The following is a 15,084-nucleotide window of genomic DNA, read 5'->3' on the forward strand; positions in this document are numbered from 1 at the left end:
GCAGTCGGATGTATTAGTCAGGATAGACTACGTGACTACAGTAACAAGCATCCCCCCAACCTCATTGTCTTCAAATGGCAAAGATTTATTTATTATTTACATGACCTATCCACAGAAGTAGCTAAGAGATGATACAAAGACTCCTTCCTACTCCTCAGGATCCTCTGATACCCCTTGTACCCCATCTACCCTCCTTGTCACTAAGCCTATAATAGGGTTAAGTCACAGTGAAACTCATCCAGGGATATTCTGAGCCTAATAAAGGGGTTGGGGAGAGTATTAGATCCCAAAGCAATAGAAGGACCTAGCCCATGTGTACCAGCAGAAGGCAGGAGACTTGAAGAGATGGGTTTCTGAGATGCTCTGTCAAAGGGATTGGAATATATCCTGCTTAAAAGAAAGCCGATCAATTTGGGAGCAGTCTCCTAGGATTCAGGATTTATTTAACACACTAACAAGGACCCAAGGAGATGGAAGAGTGCCCCAGTGAAAGGAGTCCCAGGAACCCTAAAATCCAGCCCTGAGCTGATGATAGGGAAGGGCATTAGAGAACCCAGCCCACTGATGGCAGTTGGGATTATGGACTTCCAAAGCAGTAGAGGCCACGTGACAGCATGGAACTGCCAGAAGCCAGGTGAACAGTTACTGTAACGTGTAGCGATGCCCAAGGTGAGGAGGGAGGGATGCTGTTGACCCACAGATATGAGCATGGATATTAAAGTAAGGTATCCCTAGGGCAGAATAGATGGACAGCCAACAGAGGAGCTACTCAGTCTGTACTACCAAAAGAAATCAAGGGGTGAAGGAGAGGTACCCTGACACAAATTCACATTCCTTTGCCCAACTTCCATATCTGAAGCAGTTTCAGGCCTGGAACCTGTTGAATGAAGACAATAACCAGCTCTCCGAGAGGGGAGGGGACTGTAACACCATGGTAAGTTTCCCAGGTCCTTCTCCAAAAACACCTTCAGACATTCAGTCAGCTGACAGTGCACCAGGGGAAGAGGAATACTTCACATTTCAAGGACTCTTGGACACAGGATCCGAGTCCATGTTGTTATCCAGGCACACAAAACACCGATGTGGCACCCCCACCAGAGTGGAGCATATGAGGACCAAGTAGTAATGCAGTCAGGATCCAAGTCACCGTGGGCTACCGGCTTCACAAACCCTCCCAGGGGCCATTTCTCTGGTGGCTGAGTGTATAAACAGAGTAGACCTACTTTAGTGTCCTCAGCCTTGCGAGGTCAGAGCTATCCTAGTGGGGAGGGCCAAGCGGAAGCCTCTGAAACTGTTCCCCCTCTCCCTCAGCCAAGATCATAAATTAAAGCAGTATCTTGTCCTAGGGGGATGACAGAAATTTGTGCCACTGTTAAATATCAAAAGGCTGCAGACTTAGTGGTCCCATCATTTCTCCATTTAACGTACTAGTCTAGCCCTTAAAAAATCCTGGTGGATCCTAGCATATGAGAGCAGACTCCTCTAAACTCACTGAGTAGGAGCCCTGACTGCAGTCTCCCGTGCCAGATGTTCTGTCTTCGCTGGGACATGTTCACGTGTGCTGAGGCCCATGGCATACAGATACTGATTTCGCAAAGCACTTCCTATCAGAAAAGAGGCCCTTCGCACTCACATGAAGCAAAGAATGTATACATTTGCAGTCTGGCCTCGGGACTAATGCGGAGCTTCTGCCCTCTGTCAGAAGGTAGTCTGAAGAGCTCCCGACCATCTAGGAGTTCTGCAGACAGTAATCCACTGCACGACTGATCTGACCTCATCAAACTGGATGAGCAAGAAGTGGCTAGCACGGGGAAGGCCCAGGTAAAACACGCATTCCAGAAGATGGGCGAGAAACCCCACGAAGACTCAGGGCTTGCCACAGCAGTGACGTTTTGAGGGGGTTCAGTAATGAGAGGCATCCAGGACGTCCTGTCCAAAGTAGAGGACGAGTTATTGCACCTCCTATGGCGAAGAAAACAGCACAGCATCTTGAAAACCTCTTGAGATTTTGGAGGCACCATGTTACATATCTAACCCACCTGCAAGGGGAGACATGAGCTGCGGCTTTAGGGCGGGGCCCAGAGAGGACGGGGAAGGCCCCTGCCAGGATCCCTGATGTTGAGACCGTATAACCGGGCAGGTGTATCGTTGGTGGGCAAGGAGCTGGGCAGAATGTATGGCAGACCATGGTAGAAAGTCGCAGCACACACGCCCCATTAGCCTCCGGATAGCAAGCCTGTGCCATTTCCAGCAGCAAACCATACATCTTTAAAAAACACCCCTGGCATGCGAGTGGGCCCTGGCAGAGACAGAACCAGGGGGCATAAAGTGACCACACAGACACAAGTGCCCACAATGAGCTGGGTTCTGACAGACCCAGGTCGTAGCGTTGGGTGGGCTGGCAAGAATCCATTTGAAGATGGAAGTGGACATCTACGGTCACACACAAGCAAGAGCAGAGGGCACAGCAAAGGACACAGCCAGTGGCTGAGATCTCTTCCTCATCCACCAGTCCTGCACCAGTGCAGCTTCGCAGTTCCTACCTGGGTCCGTCTTGGGAATTCTGTATGACCAGAGGAAGGAGGAAGAAAAAGTCCAACCTTAGTTCACGGTCAGGTAGGCCTGAAACGGACAGGTAAGCTGAAAGTAGGTGGCCACTGTCTCCAGCCTCAACCGAGGGTGGTCTTCGAAGAGTAGGGAGGGGAAAACCTCCCAGTGGGCAGAATTTTCGGCAGCGCACCTGGTTGTCCATTTTGGGTGGAAGGAAAAGTAGGCCAAAATTGGAATATACGTGGACCCACGGGCAATGACAAGTGGCTTGTCTGGCTTCAAGACCCTGGAAGGAAGATGACTGGAAGATGAGCGACAGGGTCTGGAAGAGGCGTGTGGATGGGCGTATGGGGACGGTAGGCAGAGTGTGAGGAGACTCGTGTCCCCTGTTGGTGTTAACTGCAGAGCATTCACCCCAGGAGAGGCACTGAGCTTCCAGGGGGACAGAGGACGCAGCCAGGCTCTGACACTGAGCCTCCCAGTGCTGACACCGCGGTGCCAGGGATGAGGCTGTGAACAGCCCAGCAGCGTGGGCTTCCACTTACCAAAGCTGAGGTCACTACTGCTGCCACCAAATGTCCCATCTGCCAATAACAGAGACACAAGCCGAGTCTCTGACAGCGATTCCCTGAGGGAAACGTGGTCGAGTACTGACCACATTGGACCCTCTTTATCCTGAAAGGGCCCGTAATGCATCCTGACAGAAATAGACACTTGGGGGTATCGGTTTACCTTTCCTGACAGCTGAACCACTGTTACATGCTTGGGGAGTGTGTGACGCACAGCGTATCACGTATCGCGTAAGCTCAAGAGCTCCTCTTCACGGCACAGGCAGGAGTGGGCCTGTGGCCATGGATTCCTATCCCACACTGAGCCCCTGATGGCGACTTGTTATGGCCTGTTGCAGGAGTAGTGCCACCATGGAGGCACCGCTAACAAGAATGGGGTGCCACCCCCCAGGATGCAGGATACACGTGGGATCCAGCACCGTAATGTGGTGCTGTATTCCCGGTGGGAAGAACGCACAGGTCTGGGAACCAGGGGCTGGTTCCTGGAACTCCCAGTGACCCACCTGGAGCATCCGTACTTCCCATGGCCTCGTTTCGAGCTCTGTACGTTGAGGCGTCTTGGTTTCTGCCTGGAAACAGCATCAGACTCATTGGATTACAAGCTGCCATTTCATCTAGACACGTCAATGTGGCCAGCAGGCAGGAAGAGAGTCCCCATCCTGCCGGGGGGGGGGGGGGGGGGGGATGGGTAGTTGACTCTGATCAGAAGGAGGAGGCAAGGCTGTGACACACTGGGGAAGAGAAGAACATGTGTGAAACCAGGGGGGATCCATGCGGGCACCCCTTGGAACTCCCTTGCTCAGTTTTGATGGAAAATGAGCGAGTGCGGCAACCCTGGCCTAAGAAGGGTGTGTAGACCAGGGGTGCCCCCTTCTGGGTCAGTGAAGGCAGGAGAGCAGCAGGGGTGCCAGCTGCGGTGAGGGACTGTGGAATGGGTGGTGCCGAAAGGAGATGGTGCCCCTCCGCTGTGGCCTGGGGCCCAGCACCAGACTTTTGACCCCTAAAACAGAAGGATAAAGAATTTGTGATCACATGTGATCACATGATCACCAGGAAACGCATCCACTCCGGAGTGGCTGTCTTTCCAGGACCTGGCCCATCCCCTTTGCCAACCCTCTCAGCAGGAAGGGCGAGACCGCTCTGTCAAAAGAAAAAGAAACTTCTTACTGCTTGGCTCTTCCCCTAAGATGGCTATGAGATGCACAGCCTGGCCCTGTTAGAGCTCCGTATTCCAGATGAAACCTCGGAAGATGACTTGGGAAAAAAACAGAAAGTGACGGGCCATTGTTTCAGAAAGAAGGGGGAAAACAGAAATGGAGAGGCTTGGACAGGAAACAGAAGCAAGCAGCCGACTTCTTCCCCTAGCAGCCACAGTGTTGCAGACTCCCCCCAGACAGAGCCTGAAGCTGTCGGTCAGCTGCCAAGTGCACGAGCTTCCCAGGGACAGACGCCACCACGGGGCAGAAGCATAGGAGAGCAGGTCTCTGCTGTGTTTCCAGGTCCCTCTCCCTTCGCTTCTTTGCCACTTCAAGACTCTTTCAGGAATGCATTTTTGAGAAATTTCCAGTAAGAGCCTGAGGAGCAGAACCTAGCAATTAGCATAAACACAGCTCTGGAAATAAACAGCAGACCCTTAAAAGCTCAGCTCACCAAGGAGGGCCACCAGATTGCGGCTGGGGAAAGTAACTTTTTGGTGTTTTGTTTTCACACAACCCATGTGGCTGGAGCCAGGGCCTTGAAGCTCGAGGCAGGGAGGGGGTACTTAGGTTGGGGGATACCTGGTTTGTACCCAGAGCTGGTTCTATGGTGCTTTCTTCCTGTCACCCGCCTCCAGACAAGGCAAGACCCCTCTCCCCTCCGGAGCTGCTGTTGACAGGAGAACAGGCCCTGAGAGACCCTGAGGCCCTACCTAGGTCCCTGCTGCAATTGAAATCAACACATGAATAAAGCTACATAAAAGCAAAATGTAGCACCCAAGTAAGTTATGACGTTGCCAGACTATTCTTCAGCATGTGGCATTTTGAGCCATTCCTGTGCACGGTAGTGAGGGAAGAGCTGCAGCGCCCCTAGGAGGTGAGCTAGCAAACACGCTTCAGTGCCTCAATCCCAGTCAGGGCAAGGTGCGTCAGCAAAGCCAAGAGGAAAAGGAGCTCAGGGACAAGTCACCTCGGTGTCCACCCCAGCTGAGTGACTAACCCAGGTCCAGCGGTGTCTAGGCCCCGGTTTCCCGCTAGTGGGAGGGGGGTCTTAGGCTGGGCAGAGAGAGAGCCCCCCAGCCCGACGCCCTGCTGAAACCACTTGAGGATCCTGAGTGTTCCACCCTGGAAAGAGCCACACCCAGATCCGTGGGAAGAGGGGGATCCTAAGCCTCCATGTAACCAGAAGTGCCCTCCTTAAGCTCCGCTGGATCTGGGGGCACTTTGGCCGATGGAAACGTGGAGCCATCGTCAGGGATGACAGCTAGTCCGGGGTCATTTGTATGCTGTATTGTCAATTTAGTGGGTTGTGACCATCATTTCCAAGCAATGACATAAAGCGAAGAGAACGGAAACCTGCAGAATGCCCTGCATAGAGTTAAGTCCAGCTACAGTCCCGAGCCACCACGGACGGCATGGGTGGTAATGTGAAATGCATGTTTTTAAAGATTTATTTATTTTAGAGCACGAGTTGGGCGGGGGAGAATCTCAAGCTGACTCCCCACTGAGCGGGGAGCCTGACGTGGGACTCAGCCTCACGACTCATGAGATCAAGGCCTGAGCTGAAACCAAGAGTCAGATGCCCATCCGACTGAGCCACCCAGGCGCCCTGTGAAATGTATTTCTTAATGGCAGGGGAGGGCCACAACACAAAATTTGGGAATCCTTGGTGGAGCCCAACCCCACACATGAACCCACAGTAGTAGAGTGAAATGCTATGGTCCCAGGCTAATTCAGGCCTCCTGGATCCCTGCCTCTGGCCTGACCTCAGTCTGGGCAAGATCACTTCATCTGATTAACCTGACATCAGTCCCCGCCCGTAACAGAGAGCCAGAGAGCGTGGTCACAAAGGGTGGAACACGGCCTATGGCGTGCGGGGCAGCCTCTAGAGACCACGAATAGCGTCTGTGGAATGAGCACCTGGCATACAGTTGGCACTCAATATATGCGGTGGACGGCAGGGGAGGGAGGCTGCTCAAGAGTCTTCACAGAGCCAGGCCTAGAGGGGAAGGAGAGGAGCAGGGGTGTGCATGTGGGGGGCCCACATAATTCTTCACACTCACGACCTGCCCTCCTAGATACTCAGGCCAGATTTCCTTTCCCGGGACCCACTATTCTTCTTCCTCCCAGTCGTGAAGTGGGGGCTCTGACCCCAGCATCACGCACGCCGTGCTCCACTTCTAGAGAATGAGACAGAGGCCCTGCAGCCCTCCTGGCCAGGAAGGAGCTGCATCTCTCACCCCTCCATACACAAGGAGAGTGAGGGCCCCAGTATCCCATAGGCCATTGTGCCCCAACACGGCACTGGGGACACCCGCGGTGGCACAGAAGAGCAGTTAGCACTGAGCCACCAGCCACCAAGCCAGGACTAGAGGCCCCACGGGCCTGCAAAGGGACAGACCCATTTGTTGGCCAAGGTCCCAGAAATGGAGCATCGGGGTACCCTCAAACCCACGTTCAAGACTGCACCAGTGTCGCCTGCCCCAGAGCCCTCTCCACCTGGTGGATTGTCCTCCTATGGTCACTGGGCCTGGAGAGACTCGCTGTAACCTGGGGGATGAGGTGTGCCGGGACTGGCCGGAGGCATCTGCCCCCACCTGTGAGTGAACACAATTGCTATCCTGAACTGTTCCTGCAAGAACTGTGAATCACCCTTTTCAGAGGCACGCCCTGCAGTCTGACAAAATCCTATTTATCACCTGGGAGGACACTCTCAGTAGAGCCATGGGACACTGCTCAGCGAAGAGGAGGGCGGCGGACTCTTGGAAGGAGCGGGCTCCTGCTGCACGGTGTGAGGAGGACCTGGGGAAGTGGATCGGTGGTGTGCTGGCTGCTGCTTCTGCCGTGGGAGGAGGAGATGTGGTTTAGGATTAGCTCAGGGTAGGGTGCCCTCCCAAGCAACAGTGGTTCTGTATTTGGGGTCCCTAGTAAAGGAGAGGAACAAAGTGGGTCTGGGGATGTCAGGGGTTAGAAGGCACTGGTCACTTAAAGAGGTGGTCAGAGTGGCATTTTCCTGCTGCAGCCTGACCTTTGGGAGAAATGTTGTTTCCTGGGAACCCTGCAGCTGGCTCTCTGAGTCTGTCCTCCCAGCCTGGCTGACATCAAGGCTGCTGTCTCTTTATAGTCTAAGCTGGCTTTACAATTTCAGTTTTGACAGGTTCTTACTCTTTCACTGGGGTAGGTATTCAGAAATCTATTGAACAAGTATTCACTCTAAGCACGACTCCCTAGAGCACAGGCAGGCTCCTTATACCTATAATGTACCTCTCAAAACAAGGATGGTCTTTTTAACGTGCTTACATACAACAAATGCCTAGGGAATAAATGCATGCATGAGAGAATGAGTTACGTGTGTTAAATACCATTTTGAGGATTTTTATGTGCTAAGTGCTTCATATATATATATCAGCTCGTTTATTCCAACATTATGAAAACCTCATGGGGTGATCTACATTTCGGATAAGGAAACTGAGGTTTTGAGAGATTAAGGAACTTGCACAAGGTCACAGTAAATGTGCATTTGGGACCTGAAGACAGACAAGACAGGTTTAACTCCAAAACCTATAGGCTGAGATCAAGAATGATACTATTCCCTTAGCAACCTGTCGGCCTCAATTTGTTGAATTTCTCTCCATATGTTCTGGGCTCCTCAAAGGCAAGGACCTTGTTCTAATTCATTTCCCCACTGTCTTGCACAGAGCTCAACTTTAGGCTTTCATATATATTTGATGAATCAATGAATAAAAGAAGAAAGGGAGCGACAGAGAGAAGGGAGGGAGAGAACAGAAAGAAGGGAAGGAGGGAGGGAATGAGGGCGGAAGCATCCATTTGTGAATATCTCTTCCGTCGGACAATCGATGTTCTGCGCCATCTGCTGGATGTGCTGCAGTACTGCAGAGGCTCCAGTGCGCGGTCCGCAGGGGTTCCCACCTGGCCCTCTGCCTACGCCTGATGGTTTTCCGAAGAACTTCACCAAAATAATAAAAGTCTCTAGCGAGATCCCGTGACAAATATCTGTAGGAGAACAAACCACAAACGCCATTGCCCAGGCAATTGATCGTGGAGATCCGACTGTCAACGTTTCTCTTCATTATCAGAAATGCTAGGCAGAGTTGGACTTCCTTTTACAGAAGAGTGGGGAAAATTCTGGTTGTAAACTCAACTCCATTTTCCCACTGATCTATATTGTGCTGTCCCGTGATTTCTGTTTGATCGTCACAGTCTCATTTTAAGTTTCTCTGTCCTTGGGCGATTTTGCCAACTAGCTAATATGTAAAAATATTTTATACTTAAAAATACTGGAGACCTCCAGTTAAAGGAACACTAGAAGGAGTTCTTTTCCGAAGCCAAGAGCCTTTTTTACAAGCAAAGGGATTGGTCTATTTCATACATTTAAAAGATTTCTTACAATTCTGGGCTCAAGTGTCCAAATAGTAAAAGATGATAGCCTGAAGGGATGTCAACCCGACAGAGCCTAGAGTCATGAGAGTCATGTGGAAGATTTCACCCAGATTACAAGGTCATCCGCAGGGCAGGAAGTGGGGGGAAGGGTCTGGGTGAAATGTACCTGGCCGAACTTGTCTATTTAGACCGGACTGTTTGATCTAATGCTCTGCCCTTTAGGACAGGGTGGTAGTGGCAGAAACGCCCTACTCCTCAAAAGGAATGTTTTAGTGCTGTTTCTCCATGCTTTCATTGAAGGATCAATGAGGCCTGCCAAGGATAAATCATGATAAATGCCCAGGAGCAGCTTTGGATTGGGCCCCTTATGGCAAAATACCTATACCTGGTGGAGCCCTGCTGTAGTGTGAGGACTGTTGCGGAAAGCCAAGTTCGGCAGCTCACGGCTAAAAAACCAACACTCGAGAAACAAATGTTGGTTGGGGAGAAAAATTGCTTTATTCAGGAGGCCAGCAACCTGGGGAGATGGTGGACTGATGTCCAAAGATCATCTCCTGGGCTCTGGGTTAAGGAGCGGGTTTTATTTTTTAAAGGGGAAATTCAGGGTAGGAGATGAAATATGCATTAATGAGAAGAGTGGGAAAACTTAGGACTACTCATGGGGAGAGATGGAGCGTGTGCCTCGAGCATCCCATGTTCACTTTGGGGTGGAGACTTCAAATCAGAACGAGGTAGAATCCAGCCCTTGATGTCAAGAGGTTCTCTTAGAGCAAGGATAGGGGCCATGGGCGTGCTCTGAAAACCAGTATAAACTGGATGGGTCCTGGGCTCCTTATCTTGAATAAGGAATAGGGGGCCCTGCCTGTTCCCAGGCTGGAACCCTATCAGCTGACCTTGAGCCAGGCTTCTGCAGAGACAGCTGGTGGATTGGTTAGTGGGGTCTGGAAAGACACAGTAGCTGATTAGGGGGAAACAGTTCTTTGAAAAACACGCTTTAAACTTTCTGCTGGTTTCAACCTCATTAACCCTATGATGCTTGGTTTCAAGCCCATGGAATTTGGAGTAACATCCAGGTTCAGATTTTGTCTCCATCTCTCACTAGCTGTACTGCAGGTGACAACCTCACTAAACTTCATTTTTCTCACCTGTGAAATAGAATATAGACTCCGTCTGGCAGGTTATTCTGAGGATAAATGAGGCAGTGTACGTAAGCACGGTAGGCACTGGAAAAAGTGGGCACCGTAAGCTTTGTAGTTACAGAGGAGGCTTCTAGTTGTCTGTGTCTTCATTTTCTTTCCTTCTTTCTTTCTTTCTTTCTTTCTTTCTTTCTTTCTTTCTTTCTTTCTTTCTTCCTTTTTTCTTTCTTTCTTTCTTTCTTTCTTTCTTTCTTTCTTTCTTTCTTTCTTTCTTCTTTTAAGATTTATTTATTTATTGGGGGGGGTAGGGACAGAGGGAGAGAGAGAATCCTTAAGCGGACTCCCTGCTGAGCATGGAGCCGGACACGGGGCTCGGTCCCAGGACCCGGAGATCATGACCTGTGCCAAAAATCAAGAGTCGGCTGCTTAAGCGACTGAGCCGCCGAGGTGCCTCTCTCCTTTCTTTCTTAGTAATGTGCCCAGCTTACAAAACTACAGTTCCAAGCCTCTTTATGGATAGGGATGACCAATAAGAAATAAGGGAAGTTATTGGAAAATAGGGAAAGCTATTTAAAAGGAAGTTTTCACCTCTGGCAAATGAGGTTTTGCTCTTGTTCTTTCTTTTTTCTGCATGGAACTCAGAATCAACGGGTGAGTCTCTAGCAACCCGGTTGTGACCATGATGTAACCTTGTAGATAGAATTTGTTCTTCGGGGCTGATGAAGCAGAGGGCAGAGGAGCTGAGGTCTCAGATGGCGTTGTGGAGCCACCAGAGCAGTCTGGGCCGCCTAACTCTGAGGGACTTCAGTTAATATTGATTCAGGCAGGCTGGGTCTGAAGACCCAGAGGGGGTCCTAAAGGACCAGCCAAGAGGGTCCTTGGCTTTGCACAGGATAGAAATCAAATATGAATTGGAGAAAGTGAAAACAGTTTCTTGACTAGTGATAGAGTCTATCAGATATAATGTCTGGGAGATTCGGAAAGGAAAGGAGAATGAGTCTCCTGGTCACTTGGGGTTAGGGGTTTATATTGGGAAGGGGGTTGAGGATATGTGTTCCTTCAGGAATCTAGGGTACGGTCCAATCAAAGGCAAGTGACAAGTGAATGATAGGTGTTATTTCATAAGTCATTGAAGGTAGGGGTACAGATGCCAGCATCAGCCGAGTTTTGTTCGAAGCTAATGTCCTGGAACATGTTTGGGATCTGGTTCTTCTTACATGTTATCAGGTGTCTGGGAGCTTAGGATGAAACTCAGAGAATGATGAAATTTCCCCTTGAAGTGGGAACACGGCTTCTTTGGTTTACTCAGATGCAAAATATAGAGCATGAGTAAATAGGGCCTAGCAGAAGAACAGCAGAGACGGAGCCTTTCTAAAATGGAGTCCCTTTCAGTTTCCCTATCTCAATAGGAGAGAAAACAACCCCTACCTTCTTTAAGCCACCATGACTTGACAGCCATATGCAAACCCTTGCTGGGTGGCTCTAAGGGGAGACTTCCTAACACTTCTGGCCCTTACTTTCATTTATAAAATAAAGGGGTGTCTTAGATCACCCCCAAGGACCTTCCAACTCTTGCATGACAGGCCCCCATTTCCACTTCCTGAGTCTGGAGTTTATACCACAGCAGTTTCCTTGGTGGTACCTGCCTGCTTTTATCTTTTCTCTAGGATGCAGTGGTCTGGTCTGGGGCGGGGGAGGGGGGGTGACAGGGGGAGGGGATGTAGGGTGTGGTGTTAGGGGTGGTGGCGTTGTGGAGGAAGGAGCCAGGGGGAGGGGTGCATAGAGGGCAGAAATGGACCTTGAGGTTAGCTGTCCTGGTCATCGTATCGCCGTGTTGCTGGCCCTCAAATGCTGCCTTAAGGGGACGCTCTCAGTCCACTTCCTGAGCTCAAGGGTTCCCGTGGTCAGCAGGCTGGAATGATATTTGTTCCCACAAGTTCAGCCTGTGTCTTCCCTGAGAGCTGCTTGCTTTGCCTGCCTCCTCGGTGGAATGAAAGCAAAACTTCTAGCAAAAGCCATCAGTCAGATGATTTTTTTAAAACGATGAACTATCAGCAAGTGGCTACACTGGGAAATGGCCACGTGGGGTCACTGCACACTCAGGAATGAAGGGACACCAGCCGGGGAGTGGGGGGAGGGGGAGGTGGGCTGTCAGGCAAAGTTGAATTTGAGAAAGGAGCCACCCTTGGAAAGGATGAAGACGTTAAGACATTCCTTTCCTACAAAGCTGAGCTGACCAGGACACAGCTGCCTCCTAAAGTCAGGAGGCAAGTGTCTTAATGTAGAAAACAGGCTTCCGGAATATTACCGTTTTATTATTTTCGTTGTTACTGGATTTTGGAATTCTTTAGTGATCTTTTTTTGGCTCACAGCTGATAAAAGCTATCAGTCTTGTCTCTAAAAAGGTCAAATACCCACTAAAATAAATCAAGGCCAAAGCCTTTGAGTCAAAGGGTCCTGATGCGAGTGAGTGTCTGCTGGTAGTTGGTTTTGGTGTAAAATGATTGCTATGCCAGCCCCAGACATAGGTTTGGATCTCATGTTGGCTGGGTGACCTCGAGTGAGATGCTTCACTTCCTGGGACCTTTATTTTTTTATTTATAAAGTGGGAAATCTATTCTCTACCTTGGTTTGAAGTTAATGTGCGAAGAGCACTTGTCAGTACTAGGTGCGTGGTGAGCAATCACCATGATCTTGTTGCTCCCGAGGGAGGGAGTACAGAAGACAGGCCTGGGGGAGAGGATGATGGGCTCGGACATAAGTTTGGACGTGTTGGCAGTATTCTGGGAGAGGCGATGGAGGTGCAGCAGACAGGGGGCTCAGGACAGCGGGGACTGTTCTCTAGGATGGTGCAGAGGTGGGGCCATCCCCATGTAACTAAAGTCACCACAAGTGGTGTGGACCAGTGCTTCCCACACTTTAACAAGTTCAGAAGCATCTGGAGGGCTGTTAAAACACAGGTTGTGGGGATGGCCAACCCCAAATACCATGCAATTTGTAACCAGTTATTTTCAGGGTCCACAACACGAGGCCTGCACTGGCCGTTCTCCAGTGGCTGGTCTAAAGCCAACAGTGAACTTGAGAATTTCCAGTCGACTTGAATCGTGCCTTAGGTAGTGTCCAGCAGGGCACCCCTGACCCCACACCATCATCTTGTTCCTTTGTTTTTGCCCCCAAAAGATTCCATTTGATCGAAGGATTCCGTGGCTTTAAAACAGTGAAGATCATTGATCTAAAGCAGTGGGTGGTTCTCTATGGACATCCCCTGATCAGCCGCACCAGCGCCATCCGGGAACTGGCCGGACAGGCAGACTCTTGGGCCCCACCCAGACCTACGTCTCAGCAACAGGTGGGAACAGCAAGCCGGGGGTTAACAAGCCCCAGGTGATGTTGAGGTCATTAAAGCCTGAGAAGCATGGATGCAAAGCAAGTGTGGGCCCAAAGCCCGTGCTCCGTGGCAGACGTGCTCTAGGATCATTCTCCGTAGTGGCTCCTCCCTGTTTGGCATCCCAGCCCCCACCCTGCCCCCTGCCCCTCATTAGACTCCAGGTGTTGCTCTTCCGTCTCTCAGCTCCCTGCTCTGGCACCGGGCAGCGGATAGTGAAAGGCTAACCAGGCACACTCATTTCTACCGGATTTCCACCTGCAACAATGCATGCTTCCGTAAGAATCCTGAAAAAGAGGGACACCTGGGTGGCTCAGCCGGTTAAGTGTCTGCCTACGGTTCAGGTCATGATCCTGGGGTCCTGGGATCGAGTCTTGCATTGGGCTCCTTGTTCAGTGGGGAGCCTGCTTCTCCCTCTGCCCCTCCCCCTGCTTGTGCTGCGTGGGCTTGCTTGCTCGTGCTCTCTCTCATAAATAAATAAAATCTTTTTTTTTTTAAAGTAGGATCCACAGGGCGAGAGGCGGGTGCTGGGGTATTTTGTGGCCTTCTGACACCCTTTCAATGGCTAATGGTAATGGTCACTGTCGGTTGCACAATAATAGTAGTAATGACACCAAGACAACAAAAACAGCCACAGCGGCTGACATTTGTGGGCACTTTCTGGGTGCCAGCCACTGTTCTATGCCAACTTACTGGCTCTTCCCCACGAGCCACGAGGTTCTCAGAACTCTTACCCCATTTTACCCAGGAGGGAAGGGAGACTCGGAGGAGTTAAGTGACCTGGACTGTATTCACACATCTGGTAAGCGGGGGAGCAGCCTTTGCAGCCCAGCTAGGGTGACCCCTGCCCCACACTGACCCCCACCCCAGTGCTCTGCCCCCAGGGCTGCATGGAGATCTCTGAGGAGACCGTAATAGTGGGACAACTTATTGGATCTGATCAGGTCTACACCTCTTAAATTATCCAGGTACTCCTGTCAACTGACCATCCTACCCACACTCTCACATTAAGGAAGGAGACTTTGTGGGTTCTGAATTTCCATGTCAGATTGGGAGGCAGTAAATACAGCGAATCGAAGCACGGGCGTGACTGTTAACTTAGGAAGCCTGCTCAGGACAGTTTCTTAACTCCGGGCACTCAGTTTTCCCCTGTAAAATAGGGATGAGAACGGTGCCTGCTTTTCTAGGGTTACTGTGAGGACCTGACAGGGGAACATACGTGAAGCATTCAGCACAGAACCAGGCGTCTAGCTGTTACTACGGACAACCAGCCAACCAGACCGTCAGTCCTTCCTGAGCACCCTAGTGCTGGACAGAAGCTTGGAGTCGCATCAGACACCAGAGGTCCTTGTCTGTGAGCAGAAGCAGAGGCAAGAAAGCCTCCCCCATTCCCGAGCCCGTTGTCCTGTGTCAGTGTTGCCGGCCACCAGCTGTCCCGGGAGCAGAGCCCTTCCAGGAGCCCCTGCTCGTCTGGCGACAGCCATCATTCAGGCTTCACATCTCAGGAGCTCAGGGCAAGGACGCCAGATGAAGGGGGAGGGGAGGGGTGGGCTGGCTCACAGAACCAAGGGTGGGGCTGTCTTGAGCGCACCTGTTCTATGCAGGACAGGCCCTGACGCCCCTGGGTTTACCCCAGGCCTTGGGGAGATACTTTGTGGGCACTTTCCAGGCGCCAGGTGCTTCTCTTTATTCACTCGCTTGCTCTTCCAACCGCACATGTCTTCCGTTTACAGCTTTACTGTATTCACCAAGGAATCCAGGGAGAGAGTTCATGAAAATGAGTGATGTCTGGGAGTCCCCAAAGCACCATGCCCTGAAAGCTGAGTCCCCAAGCTTTGCAGCCTCTG

This window comes from Ursus arctos, unplaced genomic scaffold (assembly GCF_023065955.2).
Source record: "Ursus arctos isolate Adak ecotype North America unplaced genomic scaffold, UrsArc2.0 scaffold_8, whole genome shotgun sequence".
Taxonomy (NCBI): domain Eukaryota; kingdom Metazoa; phylum Chordata; class Mammalia; order Carnivora; family Ursidae; genus Ursus; species Ursus arctos.